The sequence below is a fragment of the Hyla sarda genome, chromosome 9, assembly GCF_029499605.1.
Source record: "Hyla sarda isolate aHylSar1 chromosome 9, aHylSar1.hap1, whole genome shotgun sequence".
Lineage (NCBI taxonomy): Eukaryota > Metazoa > Chordata > Amphibia > Anura > Hylidae > Hyla > Hyla sarda.
The window spans coordinates 677170-702542 of NC_079197.1; the positions used below are offsets into that span (position 1 = coordinate 677170).

Consider the following 25373-nt stretch of genomic DNA (forward strand, 5'->3'; position numbering starts at 1 on the left):
CTGATGTTAACGTGAAAAGACTCCAGCTTAACAATTCCGCATGATCCCCTGGTTATGTGGTCAGCCTTGATGTCTATAAGCCCTTTGATTCTGTTGAGTGGCACTATATTTGGTGCCCGATGCGAATCCTCTGCTTCAGACCTGTTTTTCGGAAATGGGTTCAGTTGCTGTATGACTCGCCTAGGGCCCATGTACACACTAATCTGGAGATCTCTGAGTCGTTCCAGTTGGGCAGGGACACTAGGCAGGGGTTCCCCCTATCACCCTTTTTATTTGCTTTAGCTGTTGAGCCCCTGGCAGCGGCAGTTCGCTCCTCTACTTTTATTAAGGGGATCACTAGGGGTTCCCTGACCGAGAAGATTTCTTTATATGCAGACGATACCTTAGTGTAATTGGCTGATGTTGGGGACTCCCTGGGCACTCTATTTTGTCTGTTGGAGAGGTTTGGGGAGGTCTCAGGTCTACGGGTTAATTGGGCTAAATCATCCATAATGTCCTTGTCCCAAGCTGGGGTTCTGCCTTCTGTACTTCCTAACGGGTTACAGGCAGTGTCCCACTTCAAATACTTGGGAGTGGAGGTGTCCCCTAACAACTCTGAGTTTATGGCCCTTAATTTGGATCCCCTATTTAATACTACACTTACTCGTTTACAGGCGTGGGGCTCCTTGCCCTTGTCTGTGGCTGGCAGGGCTAATATTTTTAAAATGATCTTTCTCCCCAAGTTCCTCTACCTCTTTCACTTGTCCCCTATTATTCCTCCCAGGGTGTTTTTTGCTAAGCTTAACCGAGCTCTGAGATCCTTCTACTGGCAGAATAAACCTCCGAGGTTGGGACAGGCTCTGCTCCAGGCGCCTAAGCCGAGGGGGGACTAGCCGCCCCTAATATGCATAATTATTTTCTACCTTCGCAGCTGGTGAAAGCAGCTTGGTGGATTGACATGGACCTTTCTAATACCTTCACGGCTTTGGCGGGGGCTCTCCTGGGTTCCCGTGACTAACACGTTATACAGGTATGTTCCCTCTCTCTCTTTGCCGACCCCCTATTAAGACGGTGGCTGCGGGACGCTTCCCTCGGCCGGTTGTTTCTCCGAGAGCACCCCTGTGGGGTAATCCACATTTGGAACACCTACGGGAGTTGGAGGCAGACGGCTTTTGGAGCTCCGGGGGAATCAAATTTGCCATGCACTTGTTTGGAGAGTAATGTGTCTTCCCTTTCTTTGCTGAGGTTAGAGAGTGTTTTAATGTCCCCCAGGATGCCCACTTCAGGTATCTTCAGCTGCGACATGCAGTCTCTGCGCAGTTTGGTTCCCTGGGGGTTACCCCTGTTTAATGAATTGGAGCTGCTCCTGGGGACCACCGACCTGGCGAAGCCTCTCACTCAGAGTTATGCGCTACTGCAGTCAGTGGGTCCGGTCCCAGTCTACCAGAGGATATGTGGAAGGAGGTTGTCAAGATGTATTATTCTACAGTAGTTAGTGCTTGGGATATGCTTATTAAATCCAGGTTTATTCTCCGTTTGTATTATACTCCAGTTAGACTACATCGGATGGGGGTCTCAGAGTTGGAGATCTGTTTTAGGTGTGGGAGTGAGAGGGGCATCTTCTTACATGCGGTTTGGACTTGTTCCTGTGTTGTGCCCTTTTGGAGGGAGGTTGTGACGTTCTTGTCGGATCACTTAGAATTCCCCTTTGTCTTAACGCCAGAGGTAAGTTTGCTGGGGGTTGTTAATGGGTTGGTGACGGGCTCTTATATTGATCAGTTTCCTTTTGTTTTGTCCCTGTAAAGTTATAGTGATGGCTTGGAAGGATGTGTCCTCACCCCCACTGGTCCAGTGGATTGCCCTAGTTAATAAATATGTCCCACTATATCATGCCCTATATGTTAGTAGGAAGTGCCCAAAGAAATTTCACAAGGTCTGGACTCAGTGGTTGTTTCTAGATGTCTTTACTGATCCTCCTGTTCGGGGGGCCTCTCAGTCATAGAGTGGCTAAAGGGGAACCGGGGAGCTCCTAGGGTATGCTTGGATGTGTGTGTGTGCATGTTAGTGTCTATCTGTGTTCTTTATGTATTGTAGTTCTGGGTGGGCCTCCCTTCCCTTGATTGCTCATACTCCTTACACTTATGTACTACGGTTCCTGTGGCACGACATGCGGGGAGTGGAGGGGAGACTCTGCTAACTTGTTATTTGATTGTTGTTCCAGTTGCTTAAAAACCAATAAAAATATGTTTTAAAAAAAAAAAAAGATCTGGATCCATCTGACCAGGACATGTTTCTCTATAGAGATCTGGATCCATCTGACAAGGACATGTTTCTCTACAGAGATTTGGATCCATCTGACCAGATCATGTTTCTCTATAGAGAGCTGGATCCATCTGAACATCTCTATAGAGAAACATGGCCTGTGGATCCAGATCTCTGTGGAGAAACATGGCCTGGTGAGATGGATCCAGATTTCTGTGGAGAAACATGGCCCGATCAGATGGATCCAGATCTCTGTGGAGAAACATGTTCTGGTCAGATGGATCCAGATCTCTGTGGATAAACATGGCCTGGTCAGATGGATCCATATCTCTGTGGAGAAACATGGCCTAGTCAGAGATCTGTATCCATCTGACCAGGCCATGTTTCTCTATAGAGATCTGGATCCATCTGACCAGGCCATGTTTCTCTATTGCTTGGACAATATTTGCTCCTTCTTTCCTCTGTAGTCTCACATTTGGCTTCTCTTAGAGACAGTGGCTCCAGGCTGGTCATCTTCTGTTTTAGACCATCTGTGCTAAGGAGCTGCAAGTTGTGGGTTTAGACACATTAGTCAAACACCGGCATTGTATTTGGCTGCAGTTTCCTGATATCCTAGTGTGACCACTTGTGGCCATAAGTTGTCTCTTTCTACACAATGGATGGATTTAATGGATGTTTTCCCTCAGTTGCACCATTCTCTGTAGACTTAATACCACATAACATAACAGAACACCCCAAGGTTGGCAGTGAGATCCTGGCCTTGCTCAGATCTTTGGATTTTCCCATAGACACTGAGACTGATTCCTGATCTAATGTTTAACAACTGGGACATTCAGTATATATGGTGTCAAGAATAACCACATATCTATAAATCCTAACCTGCAGATCCTTAGACAGAATCAAGACTAACATGTGATATGGACCCTTTCCTGAAGCCAAGACCTACATGTTGATCCACACCCATTGCCAAGCCTAAAATGCAGATCCCTTCCTGGCACTAAGACAAATATGCAGATTCATACATGATATCAGTAAAAGTTGATCACCAGACCATTGTGCTTCTTACTGGCTATAAGTCCCTTACCCAAAATAACCAAGGCTCTCCTGAACATAAAGGCCCTTCCTGAACACAAGGGCCCTTCAGCCCTACAAGTTCTTTTTTCTAAAAGAGTCTGGCTGGGCCCACGAGCTGCCATTTATGCTTCAACTGCATACATTCTGACCCTCACACAAAGTGAAGACCTATTAGTCATTTCAGCTTCCGTACATTAAGGGCTCCTCCGCAGTCATGTAGCAGCACATTAGCCCCGGCTTCTCATTCTTGATTCCTGTGTTATCCTTGAGGCACTGATTGTAATGTATCCATTTTATCAGTAACATGACAAATGTTATACGATGGTAAATAAGGAGATTAAGCTCCTCAGCTGTAGACCCCTCTCTTGTTTTAGATGCTCTTGACATGAAAGGATTGGCGCCCTTGACATTGCGGGAGTGGTCCAGCTGATGTAAGTCTATAGCTTTTCTCCGAGACATTCCAAAAACACAAATGCCCTCAGGATTAGGCTCCTGCATCTTCATCTTCTCGGGAGGCAGCTGAGAGGATCTGGGATCCAGCTAATAATTCACCTTGGTCGCAGACGGTCCATGATTTCAGTAGATATCTTGGGTATTGACACTGGATAAGTCAGAAACAAACCCGAGAGCCACTGATAACCCCCAGGAGGAGCTTTTCCATACTATGGGGCAATTTATTGGTGTGAGGTGTCAATGTTGGGCAATACTTTCTGCAGGTGCTCATATACACATGGAGTCTTTATTTATCAATTGATGTCATTATCTGGCTGACATATTGCTGGGGACGTGGGCTGAACTACAGGTGTACCAAGATGGAGACTGTAAGACTGAGGACCAATAGCCGATGGTTATAGTTGTTTTCTATCATTTCAGTGCTCATCATCTGCGGTCCGTGTAGAAGGTACCTATATATATATATATATATATATATATATATATACAAAATAAGAGAGTACAGAGGGCACAGTCATAAATTAGCAGACCTGATAAATATTATATAGCCGCACGGAGGTCCCGTGAATGAATGAACTACACGGACGGTGAGTGCAAGTTCATATATATATATATATATATATATACATATACAATTTTTGTTCACACTACAAATGAACATCTGTCCTCTCAATACAGCATCTCCTGGACGACTACTAAATGTTACGTTGGTTGCCACAAATGTATCTTCATCCTATTTCTGCATTGTTTTCAGGGTAAAAACTAATGTTCCCAGAGTCTATAGTGTCATATGGTTAATGTAGAGGCAGGGGCACATGTATGTCATGGAGGGTTATCGTCTGATCGCTGAGTGATAAGTGTGATTGTGCTGTCATCTGTGGCTTCTCTTACAACTCCAGATACTGTATCTCCTGAGAACAACCATTTATCTCTATAACTGAAAACACTTTCTATGTTCCCGACCTGTGAATCTCTTGTAAATCTAGAACTCTCAGGCCTTGGCTGTCAGATCATGCTGGGAGTTGTAGTTGTGCAACAGCCAGAGAGGCACATTTAGAAGAATGGATTGTCCAGTACCTGGTGGGTCAGATAAAAGTGCGCGCTTTATTTGGGAATTCTACGAAACAAAAGAACACTATGAAGCAAAGAAAACACTGACACGTTTTGAGCGCTCTAGCGCTTCATTGTAGTGTGGATCTTACATGACAGGTCTGACTTCCATATTGGTCTCTAGGGGGCACCTACCTGACTACTCCTCCATCCATTGTCCTCTACTGCTATTCCCCTGTGTTATTTTTGAAGGATATTCAGGTTGTATGCAAACTACTAATGTTGTGGGGATAGGACTGTATTGGTATAACATTCTTACAATATGATAGGCTCATAACCTATTTATTTTGTGGATGCAGGTGCCCTGGGTGGGGTTCCCCCTTTTACAGGGGGTCCCCCATTGTTTATGAAGTGGCCATTTGGGCCTTTTAATTGATTTTAATTGTATTGTCTGCGTTTTGTATATACTTATGTGCAATAAAGATAACAGTGTTTGAAATATAGAAACTGTGGGTGTGCATTATATTGCGTATCTCTTTTTCTATTTTGGTGTAGTGACTTCCATATAGATGATCATAGGAATTGCTATTAAATAACAGCACTGACTAGGCCATAACCTCATAGCAGTGCTACAGAAATGCTGCAGAACAATGACTTGGCCGACACATACCGGTGACACTGGCCCCAGGATCGGCCCCTAAAGTCTGATGGTCGCAACCAGTAGACACGAAGGCCACGCGCGTAGCTGTATGCACATATATAAATGTATGCACAGCTTGGAATAGCGAGAAAAGTCACATCTAGGCAAAGGAGAAACCCGAGCCTGAAACTAATCTCATGTCATGGGCAAATAGGGGAAACCTCAGAGGCCGGAGCCGTCTGTAAAGAGCGGGATGTGACCTCCACGAGGAGACATTCCACACGTGTCTGTCCGAGCTTCTGTGCACCGAGGAGATGTCTCTATTTATATCACTGTTATCATTAGTCGCGTCACATAGACACACAGGATCTATTATATGACAGAGGTGAGAGGCTTATTCTCAGTGTCACTAGTGACCCCCAGCACTATAATGTTTATCTGTATCACTAGTGACCCCAGCACTATACAGTAATGTTTATCTGTATCACTAGTGACCCCAGCACTATACAGTAATGTTTATCTGTATCACTAGTGACCCCAGCACTATACAGTAATGTTTATCTGTGTCACTAGTGACCCCAGCACTATAATGTTTATCTGTATCACTAGTGACCCCAGCACTATACAGTAATGTTTATCTGTGTAACTAGTGACCCCAGCACTATAATGTTTATCTGTATCACTAGTGACCCCAGCACTATACAGTAATGTTTATCTGTGTAACTAGTGACCCCAGCACTATACAGTAATGTTTATCTGTATCACTAGTGACCCCAGCACTATACAGTAATGTTTATCTGTATCACTAGTGACCCCAGCACTATACAGTAATGTTTATCTGTATCACTAGTGACCCCAGCACTATACAGTAATGTTTATCTGTATCACTAGTGACCCCAGCACTATACAGTAATGTTTATCTGTATCACTAGTGACCCCAGCACTATACAGTAATGTTTATCTGTATCACTAGTGACCCCAGCACTATAATGTTTATCTGTGTCACTAGTGACCCCAGCACTATAATGTTTATCTGTATCACTAGTGACCCCAGCACTATACAGTAATGTTTATCTGTGTCACTAGTGACCCCAGCACCATACAGTAATGTTTATCTGTATCACTAGTGACCCCAGCACTATACAGTAATGTTTATCTGTATCACTAGTGACCCCAGCACTATACAGTAATGTTTATCTGTGTCACTAGTGACCCCAGCACTATACAGTAATGTTTATCTGTATCACTAGTGACCCCAGCACTATACAGTAATGTTTATCTGTATCACTAGTGATCCCAACACTATACAGTAATGTTTATCTGTGTCACTAGTGATCCCAACACTATACAGTAATGTTTATCTGTGTCACTAGTGACCCCAGCACTATACAGTAATGTTTATCTGTGTCACTAGTGACCCCAGCACTATACAGTAATGTTTATCTGTATCACTAGTGTGACCCCAGCAGAAGAACAAACCCAGACCATCACAAATAAGAATGAACCAAGAACAACAATAGGAAAAATGAACCAAGAACATTACTAGTGAGAAAGAACCCAGAACATCACTAGTGGGAATGAACCAAGAACAACAATAGGAAAATGAACCCAGAACATTAGTAGTGAGAACGAACCTAGAACAACAATATGAAAAAGGAACCCATAACATCACTAGTAAGAACGAACCCAGAACATCACTTGTGAGAACAACCCAAGAGCAACAATTGGAAAAAACAAACCCAGAACATTACTAGCTAGAATGAACCATGACAATCTCTAGTGAGAACGAACCCAGAATATCACTAGGGAGAATGAACCCAGAACATCTCTAGTGAGAACAAACCCAGAATATCACTAGTGAGAACGAACCCAGAACATTTCTAGTGAGAACAAACCCAGAACATCTCTAGTAAGAACGAACCCAGAACATCACTAGTGAGAACGAACCCATAACATCACTAGTGAGAACGAACCCATAACATCACTAGTGAGAACGAACCCATAACATCACTAGTAAGAACGAACCCAGAACATCACTAGTGAGAACAAACCCATAACATCACTAGTAAGAACGAACCCAGAACATCACTAGTGAGAACGAACCCAGAATATCACTAGTAAGAACGAACTCAGAACATCATTAGTAAGAACGAACCCAGAATATCACTAGTGAGAATGAACCCATAACATCACTAGTAAGAACGAACCCAGAACATCACTAGTGAGAACGAACCCAGAATATCACTAGTGAGAATGAACCCAGAACATCACTAGTGAGAACGAACCCAGAACATCACTAGTAAGAACAAACCCAGAATATCACTAGTGAGAACGAACCCAGAATATCACTAGTAAGAACGAACCCAGAACATCACTAGTAAGAACGAACCCAGAATATCACTAGTGAGAATGAACCCAGAACATCACTAGTAAGAACGAACCCAGAACATCACTAGTGAGAACGAACCCATAACATCACTAGTAAGAACAAACCCATAACATCACTAGTAAGAACGAACCCAGAACATCACTAGTGAGAACGAACCCAGAATATCACTAGTAAGAACGAACCCAGAACATCACTAGTAAGAACGAACCCAGAATATCACTAGTGAGAACGAACCCAGAATATCACTAGTGAGAATGAACCCAGAACATCACTAGTAAGAACGAACCCAGAACATCACTAGTGAGAATGAACCCAGAATATCACTAGTGAGAATGAACCCAGAATATCACTAGTGAGAATGAACCCAGAACATCACTAGTAAGAACGAACCCAGAACATCACTAGTGAGAACGAACCCATAACATCACTAGTGAGAACGAACCCATAACATCACTAGTAAGAACGAACCCAGAACATCACTAGTGAGAACAAACCCATAACATCACTAGTAAGAACGAACCCAGAACATCACTAGTGAGACCGAACCCAGAATATCACTAGTAAGAACGAACTCAGAACATCACTAGTAAGAACGAACCCAGAATATCACTAGTGAGAATGAACCCATAACATCACTAGTAAGAACGAACCCAGAACATCACTAGTGAGAACGAACCCAGAATATCACTAGTGAGAATGAACCCAGAACATCACTAGTGAGAACGAACCCAGAACATCACTAGTAAGAACAAACCCAGAATATCACTAGTGAGAACGAACCCAGAATATCACTAGTAAGAACGAACCCAGAACATCACTAGTAAGAACGAACCCAGAATATCACTAGTGAGAATGAACCCAGAACATCACTAGTAAGAACGAACCCAGAACATCACTAGTGAGAACGAACCCATAACATCACTAGTAAGAACAAACCCATAACATCACTAGTAAGAACGAACCCAGAACATCACTAGTGAGAACGAACCCAGAATATCACTAGTAAGAACGAACCCAGAACATCACTAGTAAGAACGAACCCAGAATATCACTAGTGAGAACGAACCCAGAACATCACTAGTAAGAACGAACCCAGAACATCACTAGTGAGAATGAACCCAGAACATCACTAGTAAGAACGAACCCAGAATATCACTAGTGAGAATGAACCCAGAATATCACTAGTGAGAATGAACCCAGAACATCACTAGTAAGAACGAACCCAGAATATCACTAGTGAGAATGAACCCAGAATATCACTAGTGAGAATGAACCCAGAACATCACTAGTAAGAACGAACCCAGAACATCACTAGTGAGAATGAACCCAGAATATCACTAGTGAGAATGAACCCAGAATATCACTAGTGAGAATGAACCCAGAACATCACTAGTAAGAACGAACCCAGAACATCACTAGTAAGAACGAACCCAGAATATCACTAGTGAGAACGAACCCAGAATATCACTAGTGAGAATGAACCCAGAATATCACTAGTGAGAATGAACCCAGAATATCACTAGTGAGAATGAACCCAGAACATCACTAGTAAGAACGAACCCAGAACATCACTAGTGAGAATGAACCCAGAATATCACTAGTGAGAACGAACCCAGAACATTACTAGTGAAAACGACCCCAGAACATCATTAGTGAGAACGAACCCAGAACGTAACTAGAGAATTCACTGTTGTCTTCAGTTCGTTGTGTAGAGGGGCAGGGGAGTCTGGAAATAGTGATTCCATTAGCCCCTATCTCCGCAGAGCGGCTCTGGAGATAACCGGGAGAGCTGTCAGTAATCCCGTATGATGCACGCTATTCCACAGTGCAGCCGCATTGTTTGGAGCGTGTAAGAAAATCCAGGATCCATTTCCTTTCTCAAGAGCGCTCTTCCTCTCCTCCAATTTGAGCGCGCGGCCTTTAGCACATCCGGTGCCGGTTCTTACAAAACCATTGTGGTCAGGCTGATAATCTCCCTGCGATGCGCATCCTCACCTATATCCCAGGCCGCATTGTGCTGCGCCACCTTATCTAACAGCCAAGCAGACCGCGGAGAGGTTATAGGTTATCGCGGCTTACTTATAGGGCCACAGGAAAGGGTTGATAATAACCGGCGGGGTTACTGGGATAGTTATACTAAGGAATACACATAGTGACATCTAGGGAATTCACTGATCTGCAGAGTTCAATCTGATGTAGTGGTCTCCGAAGTGTGGACCTCCGGCTGTTGCAAGACTACAACTCCCAGCATGCCCAGATAGCCATTGGACAATAAGTTTACATACAGCTGTTGCAAAACTACAACTTCCAGCATGCCCGGACAGCTGTTGGCTGTTCGGGCATGCTGGGAGTTGTAGTTTTGCAACAGCTGTATGTAAACTTATTGATCAATGGCTATCTGGGCATGCTGGAAGTTGTAGTTTTGCAACAGCTGTATGCACACTTATTGGCCAACGGCTGTCCAGACATGCTGGGAGTTGTAGTTTTGCAATAGCTGTATGCACACTTATTGGCCAATGGCTATCTGGGCATGCTGGGAGTTGTGGTTTTGCAACAGCTGTATGCATACTTATTAGCCAACACAACAGCTGTCTGGGCATGCTGGGAGCTGTAGTTTTGCAATAGCTGTATGCACACTTATTGGCCAATGGCTGTCTGGGCATGCTGGTAGTTGTAGTTTTGCAACAGCTGAAGGTCCACACTTCGGAGACCACTGCTCTAATGTATCTAGTGTAGATAAAATGTATCAGTCTGGAGACCAAACAAAGAATAGCCATAAGAATTAGGTCAGGTTCACACTGCGCTTTTTGACTCTTTTACAGTATGTTTAATTTCACTCTATACAAAAATGTGGGCAACTGCGATACAAAACAAATAAATAAAAAATAAACGTATGCCTTGAAATCTGTATTTTTTATAATGTATGTTATTTGGCATTTATTATTAAGTCATGTGATTCTTTCATCATGTGAATCCAGATTTCCTTTAAAAAAAAGCCATACCCAGAGCATGCGGCCATTTTGGAAAACTGCCACTGAACACTCCTTAAGGGTGAAAAAAAACGTCAAAAGAAAAAACGCCATGTGGGTCTGGCATTTCCGGTTCAATAGTTTTTATTAAAAGTTTTACACTACAATTTAATACAAATAAACATAAAACATACTAATACAACAAAATGACACATAAGATGCATCACATTGGGTCTGGTATTTCACATTTTCCTATTGACTCCCTGCTAACACCTGGCTGCAGTGTTTTTGGCCAAAAAAAAAAAACACTTAGCGGCGATTTTGTTGCTTTTTGGGACATTTTAAGTGAAAAAATAAAACAAGAAACATTCCAACAGCAATTCTCCAAAACTGCGGCAAAATTGACTGTGGAATCGCTGCAGCTTTTTAATACAAGGGGGAGATTTATCATCTGTGGTGTTTTGGTGCGACATGGTGAATGCATACTGCGCAATTGTCAGCTGGACAGATTTTACTATGATTTATACGCCTGGTAATAGACTCCATACTATTGTAATGTGTGACATTATGCTGCCATTGGTCGCACTCTACACCTGATGCGCACGCTACACTGCCCAAGGAGAGCGCTGCGGTACATGAACGGTAAAGTCGCAGATTCTTCTTATTAACAAAGCTGATGACTTTAATGTCAACATTGCGCAGTTCTGTATGGGTGATTAGGGGTGACGTGGGATTTGCTAAATTTTGTGCCGCAGATCATAAATCCGGTATTAAACGTTACATCTTTGCCCTATGGTGCGCATGACGGAAATAACACATACGGACGGAATGTGGCATAACAAACGTGGTGATCGCATTCTCTGCCTACTTTCGCCATTTGCGCTATGTTCACAGCTGCACGTGCCCTGATAAGTCGCCCCCCATTGTGTGCACTGACGGACGCTTTTTCATAGACTTTAATTAACACATAATTAGATGCAGCATCTATTTTACTGCTGTATTTATATCTCGTCATCTTACACTGTGTGAACTCAGCCTTACTATAAAACTGCAACAGTACCGCAACGTATGAACAGAGCCCAAGGGCAGGGAAGGGGATCAGCGAGGAATAAAACTGAGGCATGTGTCACTTCCATTATCTCCTCAGTCAAGGATGAAGCCATTTATACAGACTTCAAGCTTAGTGGAGGCCAAAATAAAGCAGAAGGCCAGAGGTGACCCTGGGGTGGAAGCAGTTGCTGTCGGGCGGTATCTGATGTCACATGTCGGGCATAACACCGGACCGATGCTCCTTCAAGACGTATCACAAGAGGCGCAGTTGTTATAGATTCCTGGACTATTTTCTGCAGACCACATACTACGGCCCGGGCGCCCATCAGGGGACACGGGGGATCAGATTTCAGCTCTGAGGCCAGATTAGGCACCATACTGGATAATACACTGACAATGGTTGTGGGCGCAGTGTAATGTGCTTCCCCTCGACCCCAAGGGAAATCATGGATCGTGACCCCATTAAGGCCGGTCCTGAGTGACATCCTTGTAATTATAGATACAGAGGGGGCTCCTATTTACAAACCTCTTCACATAAATGGATGCACTGAATGCTATAGACCACAGAGAGGATAGACAACTGGTAAAACAGGGATCAGTCAGGATGGCTGAAAGACTCTGCTCTTCTGTGCTGTCTCCCCAACCTATTTAAAGGAGTACTTAAGGATAGGGGGTAAGTTTCAGATCGTGGGGGGTCCGACCGCTGGGGCCCCCCACAATCTCTCATACAGGGTCCCAGCAGTCAGAGACAAGGGGGCGTATCCGACCACCACATGACATGACGATAAGAGAGCCAGAGCGCTGCTTAGAGATGTAGTGAGGGGGCGTGTCGGCTGCCGCGCCAAGCTGTGGTCGAAATGCGCTATTTTGGCAAAGAGCCGTATAGGAGATCACGGGGCCCCATCAGTTCTGACCCCACCACAATCTGAAACGTATCCCCTATCCTTAGGATAGGGGATAAGTTTTCATATCCCGGAGTAGTCCTTTATTAAAGAAGCACTCTGTGGATTTATTCTTGCTTATATAGTGCAGCATAGGCTACTATCAGATAATAATGTAAAGGTTCTTGTGTATGCCCTGTGCTTACCTGTTCTAGCTGATGTGGCAGGTTCCATTTTGGATATAAATCCATTTCCGAAATGATTTCCCAATGCTGCCTGCATTACCCGTTAAAGGGGTTCTCCACCAGAAGGTGATTTTAGTACGTACCTGGCAGACAGTAATGGACATGCTTAGGAAGGATCTGTGCTTGTCTTGGGGATAAATGGCTATGTTGTGAGATTACCATTACACTGTGGCTAGCTGTTTGAGTACTGGTATTTCCTGTTTGACTTTTCTTTTTTGACTACAAATCCCACAATTCCATTTTCCTCCTTCACAGACATCAGCCCCCCCCCCCTCCATTGAAACATAAATTAGCTTCATCCATTCAAATCAGTGTAGTTTTCAATCAAGGTGCCTCCAGCTTTTGCATTAGTTGCAAATTGATCTCTCTCCCACCAAGCGATCCCTCCACCCATTGAAGCAGACAGGCTCCCTGTCATCAGCTGACTAGTGAGGTCAGGTCTTGGCTGCTGGGAAAAATCTGAGACAACAGTCATTTTGTATGCTGATAAAAAAACAGGGTGTGCCATTTCTATGGATACACCTTAATAAAATGGGAATGGTTGGTGATAACTTCCTGTTGCCATTTTGAAGTCGGCCGTTTTTAATCCAACTTTTGTTTTTTCAATAGGAAGAGGGTCATGTGACACATCAAACTTATTGGCAATTTCACAAGAAAAACAATGATGTGTTTGGTTTTACCGTAACTTTATTCTTTCATGAGTTATTTACAAGTTTCTGACCACTTATAAAATGTGTTCAATGTGCTGCCCATTGTGTTGGATTGTCAATGCCCCCTTTTCTCTATATACTGCTATATACTACTATATACACCGCAGGAGAAATGCTAGCACAGGCTTCCAGTATACACTGCTATATACTACTATATACTCCACAGGAGAAATGCCAGCACAGGCTTCCAGTATACACTGCTATATACTACTATATACTCCACAGGAGAAATGCTAGCACAGGCTTCCAGTATCCGTATACACTGCTATATACTACTATATACTCCGCAGGAGAAATGCCAGCACAGGCTTCCAGTATACACTGCTATATACTACTATATACTCCACAGGAGAAATGCCAGCACAGGCTTCCAGTATACACTGCTATATACTACTATATACTTCACAGGAGAAATGCCAGCACAGGCTTCCAGTATCCGTATACACTGCTATATACTACTATATACACCGCAGGAGAAATGCCAGCACAGGCTTCCAGTATCCGTATACACTGCTATATACTACTATATACACCGCAGGAGAAATGCCAGCACAGGCTTCCAGTATCCGTATACACTGCTATACACTACTATATACACCGCAGGAGAAATGCTAGCACAGGCTTCCAGTATACACTGCTATATACTGCTATATACACAGCAGGAGAAATGCTAGCACAGGCTTCTAGTATCCGTATACACTGCTATATACACCGCAGGAGAAATGCTAGCACAGGCTTCCAGTATACACTGCTATATACTACTATATACACCGCAGGAGAAATGCTAGCACAGGCTTCCAGTATCCGTATACACTGCTATATACTACTATATACACCGCAGGAGAAATGCTAGCACAGGCTTCCAGTATCTGTATACAATGCTATATACTACTATATACACCGCAGGAGAAATGCTAGCACAGGCTTCCAGTATACACAGCTATATACTGCTATATACACCGCAGGAGAAATACTAGCACAGGCTTCCAGTATGCGTATACACTGCTATATACTACTATATACACCGCAGGAGACATGCTAGCACAGGCTTCCAGTATCCGTATACACTGCTATATACTACTATATACACAGCAGGAGAAATGCTAGCACAGGCTTCCAGTATCCGTATACACTGCTATATACTACTATATACACCGCAGGAGAAATGCTAGCACAGGCTTCCAGTATACACTGCTATATACCACTATATACACCGCAGGAGAAATGCTAGCACAGGCTTCCAGTATCCGTATACACTGCTATATACTACTATATACACCGCAGGAGAAATGCTAGCACAGGCTTCCAGTATCTGTATACACTGCTATATACTACTATATACACCGCAGGAGAAATGCTAGCACAGGCTTCCAGTATACACTGCTATATACCACTATATACACCGCAGGAGAAATGCTAGCACAGGCTTCCAGTATCCGTATACACTGCTATATACTACTATATACACCGCAGGAGAAATGCTAGCACAGGCTTCCAGTATCTGTATACACTGCTATATACTACTATATACACCGCAGGAGAAATGCTAGCACAGGCTTCCAGTATCCGTATACACTGCTATATACTACTATATACACCGCAGGAGAAATGCTAGCACAGGCTTCCAATATCCGTATACACTGCTATATACTGCTATATACACCGCAGTAGAAATGCTAGCACAGGCTTCCAGTATACACTGCTATATACTACTATATACACCGCAGGAGAAATGCTAGCACAGGCTTTCAGTATCCGTATACACTGCTATATACTACTATATACACCGCAGGAGAAATGCTAGCACAGGCTTCCAATATCCGTATACACTGCTATATACTACTATATACACCGCAGTAGAAATGCTAGCACAGGCTTCCAGTATACACTGCTATATACTACTATATACACCGCAGGAGAAATGCTAGCACAGGCTTCGAGTATCCGTATACACTGCAATATACACTACTATATACACCGCAGGAGAAATGCTAGCACAGGCTTCCAGTATCCGTATACACTGCTATATACACCGCAGGAGAAATGCTAGCACAGGCTTCCAGTATCCGTATACACTCCTATATACTACTATATACACCGCAGGAGAAATGCTAGCACAGGCTTCCAGTATCTGTATACACTGCTATATACTACTATATACACCGCAGGAGAAATGCTAGCACAGGCTTCCAATATCTGTATACACTGCTATATACTATTATATACACCGCAGGAGAAATGCTAGCACAGGCTTCCAGTATCCGTATACACTGCTATATACTACTATATACACCGCAGGAGAAATGCTAGCACAGGCTTCCAGTATCTGTATACACTGCTATATACTACTATATACACCATAGGAGAAATGCTAGCACAGGCTTCCAGTATCTGTATACACTGCGATATACTACTATATATACTGCAGGAGAAATGCTAGCACAGGCTTCCAGTATCTGTATACACTACTATATACTACTATATACACCGCAGGAGAAATGCTAGCACAGGCTTCCAGTATCCGTATACACTGCTATATACTACTATATACACCGCAGGATAAATGCTAGCACAGGCTTCCAGTATCCATATACACTGCTATATACTACTATATATACCGCTGGAGAAATGCTAGCATAGGCCTCCAGTATCCGTATACACTGCTATATACTACTATATACACCGCAGGAGAAATGCTAGCACAGGCTTCCAGTATCCGTATACACTGCTATATACTACTATATACACTGCAGGAGAAATGCTAGCACAGGCTTCCAGGATCCGTATACACTGCTATATACTACTATATACACCGCAGGAGAAATGCTAGCACAGGCTTCCAGTATCTGTATACACTGCTATATACTACTATATACACCGCAGGAGAAATGCTAGCACAGGCTTCCAGTATCCGTATACACTGCTATATACTACTATATACACCGCAGGAGGAATGCTAGCACAGGCTTCCAGTATTCGTATACACTGCTATATACACCTGAAGGAGAAATGCCAGCACAGGCCTCCAGTATTCGTATACATTGCTATATACTACTATATACACCGCAGGAGAAATGCTAGCACAGGCCTCCAGTATCCGTATACACTGCTATATATTACTATATACACCTCAGGAGAAATGCTAGCACAGGCTTCCAGTATCCGTATACACTGCTATATACTACTATATACACCGCAGGAGAAATACTAGCACAGGCTTCCAGTATCCGTATACACTGCTATATACTACTATATACACCGCAGGAGAAATGCTAGCACAGGCTTCCAGTATCTGTATACACTGCTATATACTACTATATACACCGCAGGAGAAATGCTAGCACAGGCTTCCAGTATCTGTATACACTGCGATATACTACTATATACACTGCAGGAGAAATGCTAGCACAGGCTTCCAGTATCTGTATACACTACTATATACTACTATATACACCGCAGGAGAAATGCTAGCACAGGCTTCCAGTATCCGTATACACTGCTATATACTACTATATACACCGCAGGAGAAATGCTAGCACAGGCTTCCAGTATCCGTATACACTGCTATATACTACTATATACACCGCTGGAGAAATGCTAGCACAGGCCTCCAGTATCCGTATACACTGCTATATACTACTATATACACCGCAGGAGAAATGCTAGCACAGGCTTCCAGTATCCGTATACACTGCTATATACTACTATATACACCGCAGGAGAAATGCTAGCACAGGCTTCCAGTATCCGTATACACTGCTATATACTACTATATACACCGCAGGAGAAATGCTAGCACAGGCTTCCAGTATCTGTATACACTGCTATATACTACTATATACACCGCAGGAGAAATGCTAGCACAGGCTTCCAGTATCTGTATACACTGCGATATACTACTATATACACTGCAGGAGAAATGCTAGCACAGGCTTCCAGTATCCGTATACACTGCTATATACTACTATATACACTGCAGGAGAAATGCTAGCACAGGCTTCCAGTATCTGTATACACTGCTATATACTACTATATACACCGCAGGAGAAATGCTAGTACAGGCTTCCAGTATCTGTATACACTGCTATATACTACTATATACACTGCAGGAGAAATGCTAGCACAGGCTTCCAGTATACACTGCTATATACTACTATATACACCGCAGGAGAAATGCTAGCACAGGCTTCCAGTATACACTGCTATATACTACTATATACACCGCAGGAGAAATGCTAGCACAGGCTTCCAGTATCCGTATACACTGCTATATACTACTATATACACCGCAGGAGAAATGCTAGCACAGGCTTCCAGTATCCGTATACACTGCTATATACTACTATATACACTGCAGGAGAAATGCTAGCACAGGCTTCCAGTATCTATATACACTACTATATACACTGTAGGAGAAATGCTAGCACAGGCTTCCAGTATCCATATACACTGCTATATACTACTATATACCCCGCAGGAGAAATGCTAGTACAGGCTTCCAGTATCCGTATACACTGCTATATACTACTATATACACCGCTGGAGAAATGCTAGCACAGGCTTCCAGTATCCGTATACACTGCTATATACTACTATATACACCGCAGGAGAAATGCTAGCACAGGCTTCCAGTATCTGTATACACTGCTATATACTACTATATACACCGCAGGAGAAATGCTAGCACAGGCTTCCAGTGTCCGTATACACTGCTATATACTACTATATACACCGCAGGAGAAATGCTAGCACAGGCTTCCAGTATCGATATACACTGCTATATACACCACAGGAGAAATGCTAGCACAGGCTTCCAGTATACGTATACACTGCTATATACTACTATATACACCGCAGGAGAAATGCTAGCACAGGCTTCCAGTATCCGTATACACTGCTATATACTACTATATACACCGCAGGAGAAATGCTAACACAGGCTTCCAGTATCTGTATACACTGCTATATACTACTACATACACTGCAGGAGAAATGCTAGCACATGCTTCCAGTATCTGTATACACTGCTATATACTACTATATACACCGCAGGAGAAATGCTAGCACAGGCTTCCAGTATCCGTATACACTGCTATACACTACTATATGCACCGCAGGAGAAATGCTAGCACAGGCTTCCAGTATCCGTATACACTGCTATATACTACTATATACACAGCAGGAGAAATGCTAGCACAGGCTTCCAGTATCTGTATACACTGCTATATATTACTATATACACCGCAGGAGAAATGCTAGCAAAGGCTTCTAGTATCTGTATACACTGCTATATACTACTATATACACCGCAGGAGAAATGCTTGCACAGGCTTCCAGTATCCGTATACACTGCTATATACTACTATATACACCGCAGGAGAAATGCTAGCACAGGCTTCAAGTATCCATAGTTTCAGGGGCTGCAGAATGGGCAAAACTAAAATGTGAACAGGACCCTCAGTTTACACAGAAGATTTTGTTCAGTGATGAGGAAACTTTTATGTGAATGGTGAAGTTACCAAACAAAACCACCGCTATTGGTCTGACACTAACCCACATTGGATAGATCCCTCCAAGACTGTTGGAACACAAAAATTGATGGTATGGTGCGTCATATGGGGTACAAAGATAGTGGGGCCATTCTTCATCAATGGAAACCTCAAGGCCACTGGATATGTGAAATTGCTCCATGATGATGTTTCCCTCTTTATGCACTTAAGCTGCACGTTCACTGAGTTTTTCCAGCAAGATGGTGACCAACACATTATGGGGGTCAGGTCCGAGCATTCCTCGATGAACAGTTTCCTGGAAAGTGGATTGGTCGTCATGGGCCAGTTGAATGGCCCCCAAGGTCTCTGGATCTGACCCCCTTAGACTTTTATCTTTGGGGTCATCTGAAGGCAATTGTCTATGCTGTGAAGATACGAGATGTGCAGCACCTGAAACTTGGGATACTGGAAGCCTGTGCTAGCATTTCTCCTGCGGTGTATATAGTAGTATATAGTAGTGTATACGGATACTGGAAGCCTGTGCTAGCATTTCTCCTGCGATGTATATAGTAGTATATAGCAGTGTATACTGGAAGCCTGTGCTAGCATTTCTCCTGCAATGTATATAGTAGTATATAGCAGTGTATACTGGAAGCCTGTGCTAGCATTTCTCCTGCGGTGTATATAGTAGTATATAGCAGTGTATATGGATACTGGAGGCCTGTGCTAGCATTTCTCCTGCAGTGTGTATATAGTAGTATATAGCAGTGTATACAGATACTGGAGGCCTGTGCTGGCATTTCTCCTGCGGTGTATATAGTAGTATATAGCAGTGTATACGGATACTGGAAGCCTGTGCTAGCATTTCTCCTGCGGTGTATATAGTAGTATATAGCAGTGTATACGGATACTGGAAGCCTGTGCTAGCATTTCTCCTGCGGTGTATATAGTAGTATATAGTAGTGTATACGGATACTGGAAGCCTGTGCTAGCATTTCTCCTGCGATGTATATAGTAGTATATAGCAGTGTATACGGATACTGGAAGCCTGTGCTAGCATTTCTCCTGCGGTGTATATAGTAGTATATAGCAGTGTATACGGATACTGCAAGCCTGTGCTAGCATTTCTCCTGCGGTGTATATAGTAGTATATAGCAGTGTATACGGATACTGGAAGCCTGTGCTAGCATTTCTCCTGCGGTGTATATAGTAGTATATAGCAGTATATATACGGATACTGGAAGCCTGTGCTAGCATTTCTCCTGCGGCATATATAGTAGTATATAGCAGTGTATACAGATACTGGGAGCCTGTGCTAGCATTTCTCCTGCGGTGTATATAGGGGTATATAGCAGTGTATACAGATACTGGAAGCCTGTGCTAGCATTCCTTCTGCGGTGTATATAGTAGTATATAGCAGTGTATACAGATACTGGAAGCCTGTGCTAGCATTCCTTCTGCGGTGTATATAGTAGTATATAGCAGTGTATACAGATACTGGAAGCCTGTGCTAGCATTTCTCCTGCGGTGTATATAGTAGTATATAACAGTGTATACGGATACTGGAAGCCTGTGCTAGCATTTCTCCTGCGGTGTATATAGTAGTATATAGCAGTGTATACTGGAAGCCTGTGCTAGCATTTCTCCTGTGGTGTATATAGTAGTATATAGCAGTGTATACTGGAAGCCTGTGCCAGCATTTCTCCTGCGGTGTATATAGTAGTATATAGCAGTGTATACGGATACTGGAAGCCTGTGCTAGCATTTCTCCTGCAGTGTATATAGTAGTATATAGCAGTGTATACGTATACTGGAAGCCTGTGCTAGCATTTCTCCTGCGGTGTATATAGTAGTATATAGCAGTGTATACAGATACTGGAAGCCTGTGCTAGCATTTCTCCTGCGGTGTATATAGTAGTATATAGCAGTGTATACAGATACTGGAAGCCTGTGCTAGCATTTCTCCTGCGGTGTATATAGTAGTATATAGCAGTGTATACGGATACTGGAAGCCTGTGCTAGCATTTCTCCTGCGGTGTATATAGTAGTATATAGCAGTGTATACGGATACTGGAAGCCTGTGCTAGCATTTCTCCTGCGGTGTATATAGTAGTATATAGCAGTGTATACGGATACTGGAAGCCTGTGCTAGCATTTCTCCTGCGGTGTATATAGTAGTATATAGCAGTATATAGAGAAGAGGGGGCATTGACAATCCAGCGCATTGAACACATTTTATAAGTGGTCAGAAACTTGTAAATAACTCATGAAAGAATAAAGTTACGGTAAAACCAAACACATCATTGTTTTTCTTGTGAAATTCCAAATAGGTTTGATGTGTCACATGACCCTCTTCCTATTGAAAAAACAAAAGTTGGATTCAAAATGGCCGACTTCAAAATGGCCGGCATGGTCACCCCCCCATCCTGAAACGTTCCCCCCCTCACATATACTAATGTGCCCCAAACAGGAAGTTATCACCAACCATTCCCATTTTATTAAGGTGTATACATAGAAATGGCGCACCCTGTATAGAGTATATAGGGTGTATATATGGTGTATCCATAGAAATGGCGCACCCTGTATATATTGGGGTGAAAATCACAGAAGAATTGTGAGAAAACCGTCACACACAGGTACAGACACTATATTATGACTACACTAACTTTACAGCCCCTGTAGCATAGTCAAATAAAAAAAATTCCTGGAATACCCCTTTAATTCTCTGGCAAATAATCTAATACGAGTTCACCCAGGTGAAGTGTTTTATAAAGGTCTGAAGTCTTTAGACTGTGTTCACATTACATTTTTACTGCATTTTGACTGTTGTGATTTTCCAAAACTGTTGTAAAAAATGACACACTTGTGTGTTTTGCACACTTGAAGTAAAATATCAACATTTTTGTGTGTGAGCACATCCTCAGGGAGGGTGAACAGAACTGTAGGTCCAGGACTGCAGAGCAATGGATTGTGGGATAATAAATCAGTGTTTTTTTTTAACCAGCGGTTTAAAAACTACAACTCCCAGCATGCCCAGAGTCTAGGCATGCTGGGAGTTGGACAGCTGCAGATTGGGGGACGTCCTCAAGATCCGTATTTCCCAACCAGTGTGCCTCCAGCTGTTGCAAAACTACAATTTTCAAAATGCCTGGACAGTCACAGGTTGGGGAGCGCTCTTTAAGATCAGTGTTTCCCAACCAGAGTGCCTCCAGCTGTAGCAAAAGTGCAACTCCCAGCATGCCCAGAGAGCTAACAGGGTGTGGTCTCAGCCAGGTGATTGGATGAACGAGCCGTCACTGAAGCCCATCCCCGAGGATGGGGGCCGCAGCATGTCGAGGACGGGTGAATATCCACCCACCCCCCCCCCCCCCACCACCACCACTAACCCCGTGCAGGAGATCACAGGGGATGCATTTAATTTCCTGTGCATAAAGGATAAGTTTTATTTCCCCGGAGTAACTCTTTCAATTATTTCCCAGGGGTCAGATTTGTGATCACATGACCCAGTTACAATGATGAAATGTATAGATGTGGTGGAATGAAGTGCTTCTTTAATACAAGGGCTTCCACCATCCTAAAAGTGCGAACAGTTCTGCATTAATCATGGTTACCTGTAGAGATGTCACGTGACACGGAGCAGACATAACGCACCCTATAAGGTGCCAAAATGCGATGACAAGCCCGGGCCTGAGGAGCGAACACCTGCCGGGGGAACAGAGGAAATTACATTAAAGACCACCCCGAAGCTAATATAACAAAACTCTTTACATCTAATACTGTTCACAGCTGTGGGTTCGCTTCAGTTGTATCCGATCTAAACATTCCTTTGTGAACTATACAGACTGGACACCGGACTGATACAATTCACCAACACAATAGTAACCGAAGAGAGAACTGTGCGCTGGCCGTGGTTAGATCAGGACCGTCACACAGGATGCAAATGTAGCAAAATGCCAGCTGTGAGAAGCTTAGGATCTGTACCAGTTTTTACAGCAAATGGAAATAAATAAGGATGTTTCCATTCAGTCAAGCAAGCACAGATCTTGAAAAGGATGGCATCTGAAAAAAACCCAGAATAATATGAAGCCACTAGGTAGTGCTGGTAAGGGCTCGTGGTGCCTATGACACTGGTGATTTTCGGTAACTGGTGATTTTCGGTAACATCACTGAGCGGCACAGGATCTGGGAAGGCCACAGGTAGCACAATCCGTCACAGATCACAACAAATTCACAGAAAAATCTGACGGTGCTACAAGCAAAATGTGCTGCGTATTGTGCTGCCTGCACATTGCAGAGTCAAGCCCCAAACATTGAAGGGTTAACATTTTTTTGTGCCAAATTTTTTATCAGAGAAAATTCTGGTGGAAGCATCTCACATGATATTCAGTGATTACTAGTGTCCATATAAGCGATAACAGTATAAATAAAACAGGTTCAGGTATTTAATGCGAGTGCAGGTGAGGTGAACATGAAAAAAACAACATTAAAAAACCATATATCTATATCTCATCCATAAACATGAAATTTACATAACCACGCCCACTTTTGAAAAACTGGTGTGACTAGTGTAATTATTGGATCATTCTCATGTAAAATACTGAATATCTGATGGAAACACAACATTTTTGATGTGAAAATGTGCTCATCGGACCCCCGCAACGAGATTGAAGGGGTCTGATAGGCTAAAGCGGTGGCGGAAGGTCCCCTTACCTGTCTCCGGCCACTGGATCACCGATTCAATTATGTAGCATGGCTCAGCCAGTGGAGCGCAGAACACACTGGAAAATGCTATATGTAACAGGTCCAGCATTATACAGTGAACACAACCTAGTGATTACATATAACAGTCCTCTAAGGGGATTTTAAAAAGTGTAAAATAAAAAAGTGTTACTAAAGTAAATAAAAAAGCCCCTCCCCTAGAAAAAGAATATAATCACCTGTCTTCTAGCATTTTACAGGTATTTCTACTTTTATGTGGAAACCTTAGTGAATAAGTCTTGACACGCCCCTTTTGTCGTGGACACGACCCCTGTGTTGGGTTCATACCCCTTGTATCGGGTCACGCCCTTTTCCCATGCGGCCACGCCTGTTTTTATTTTTTGATGGGGGAAGAGGTGATGGTCTGGTTTGAAGGGTTTTTTTTGGGCACAAATTCAAACACATTAGTAAATAACCCCCATAAGGTTTATTGAACCGCATGGTGAATGGCATAAACATACAAAAATTGTTGAATGTCAAAAATGCTGATTTTAAATGACATCATATATCAGAAAAATAATTAATATAAAAAGATTTTTAAAAAAACAGTCCCAAGAAAACAGAAATGTTACCGATAAAAACTACAGATCACGGCGGAAAATGACCCTCGAAATTAAAGGGGTTATCCAGGAAAAAACGTTTTTATATATATATATATATCAACTTGCTCCAGAAAGTTAAACAAATTTGTAAATTACTTCTATTAAAAAATCTTAAACCTTTCAGTACTTATGAGCTTCTGAAGTTAAGGTTGTTCTTTTCTGTCTAAGTAATCTCTGATGACACCCGTCTCGGGGAACGCCCAGTTCAGAAGGAATGTGAGTTGAGGGGGGGGGGGGGGTGAATGTGAGGTGAGGGGGGGGGGGGGTGAGGGGGGGAATGTGAGGTGAGGGAATGTGAGGTGAGGGGGGGAATGTGAGGTGAGGGGGGGAATGTGAGGTGAGGGAATGTGAGGTGAGGGGGGGAATGTGAGGTGAGGGAATGTGAGGTGAGGGGGGGAATGTGAGGTGAGGGAATGTGAGATGAGGGGGGAATGTGAGGTGAGGGGGAAATGTGAGGTGAGGGGGGAATGTGAGGTGAGGAAATGTGAGGTGAGGGGGAAATGTGAGGTGAGGGGGAAATGTGAGGTGAGGGGGGGAATGTGAGGTGAAGGGGGGAATGTGAGGTGAGGGGGGGAATGTGAGGTAAAGGGGGGGGGAATGTGAGGTGAGGAATGTGAGGTGAGGGGGGGAATGTGAGGTGAGGGGGGGAATGTGAGGTGAGGGGGGGATGTGAGGTGAAGGGGGGAATGTGAGGTGAGGGGGGGAATGTGAGGTGAGGGGGGAATGTGAGGTGAGGGGGGGAATGTGAGGTAAAGGGGGGGAATGTGAGGTGAGGAATGTGAGGTGAGGGGGGGAATGTGAGGTGAGGGGGGAATGTGAGGT

At 43.4% G+C, this 25373-nt stretch overlaps 1 long non-coding RNA gene across 2 annotated transcripts in view; it reads right to left on the bottom strand.

Annotated features, from left to right (window-relative positions):
• The window catches only part of LOC130291041 (uncharacterized), a 122996-nt gene that overhangs the window by 94793 nt on the left and 2830 nt on the right, over positions 1–25373 (bottom strand). Inside the window, exons 2-4 of one of the 2 annotated variants that reach the window (XR_008847776.1) lie at positions 22803–22893; positions 12954–13075; positions 4443–4845 (exon numbers count right to left, since the gene is read on the bottom strand). This is a non-coding gene — a long non-coding RNA (uncharacterized LOC130291041). Of the gene's footprint in view, positions 1–4442; positions 4846–12953; positions 13076–22802; positions 22894–25373 lie in introns of those variants that run through there. The other variant, XR_008847775.1, reaches the window with a different exon arrangement.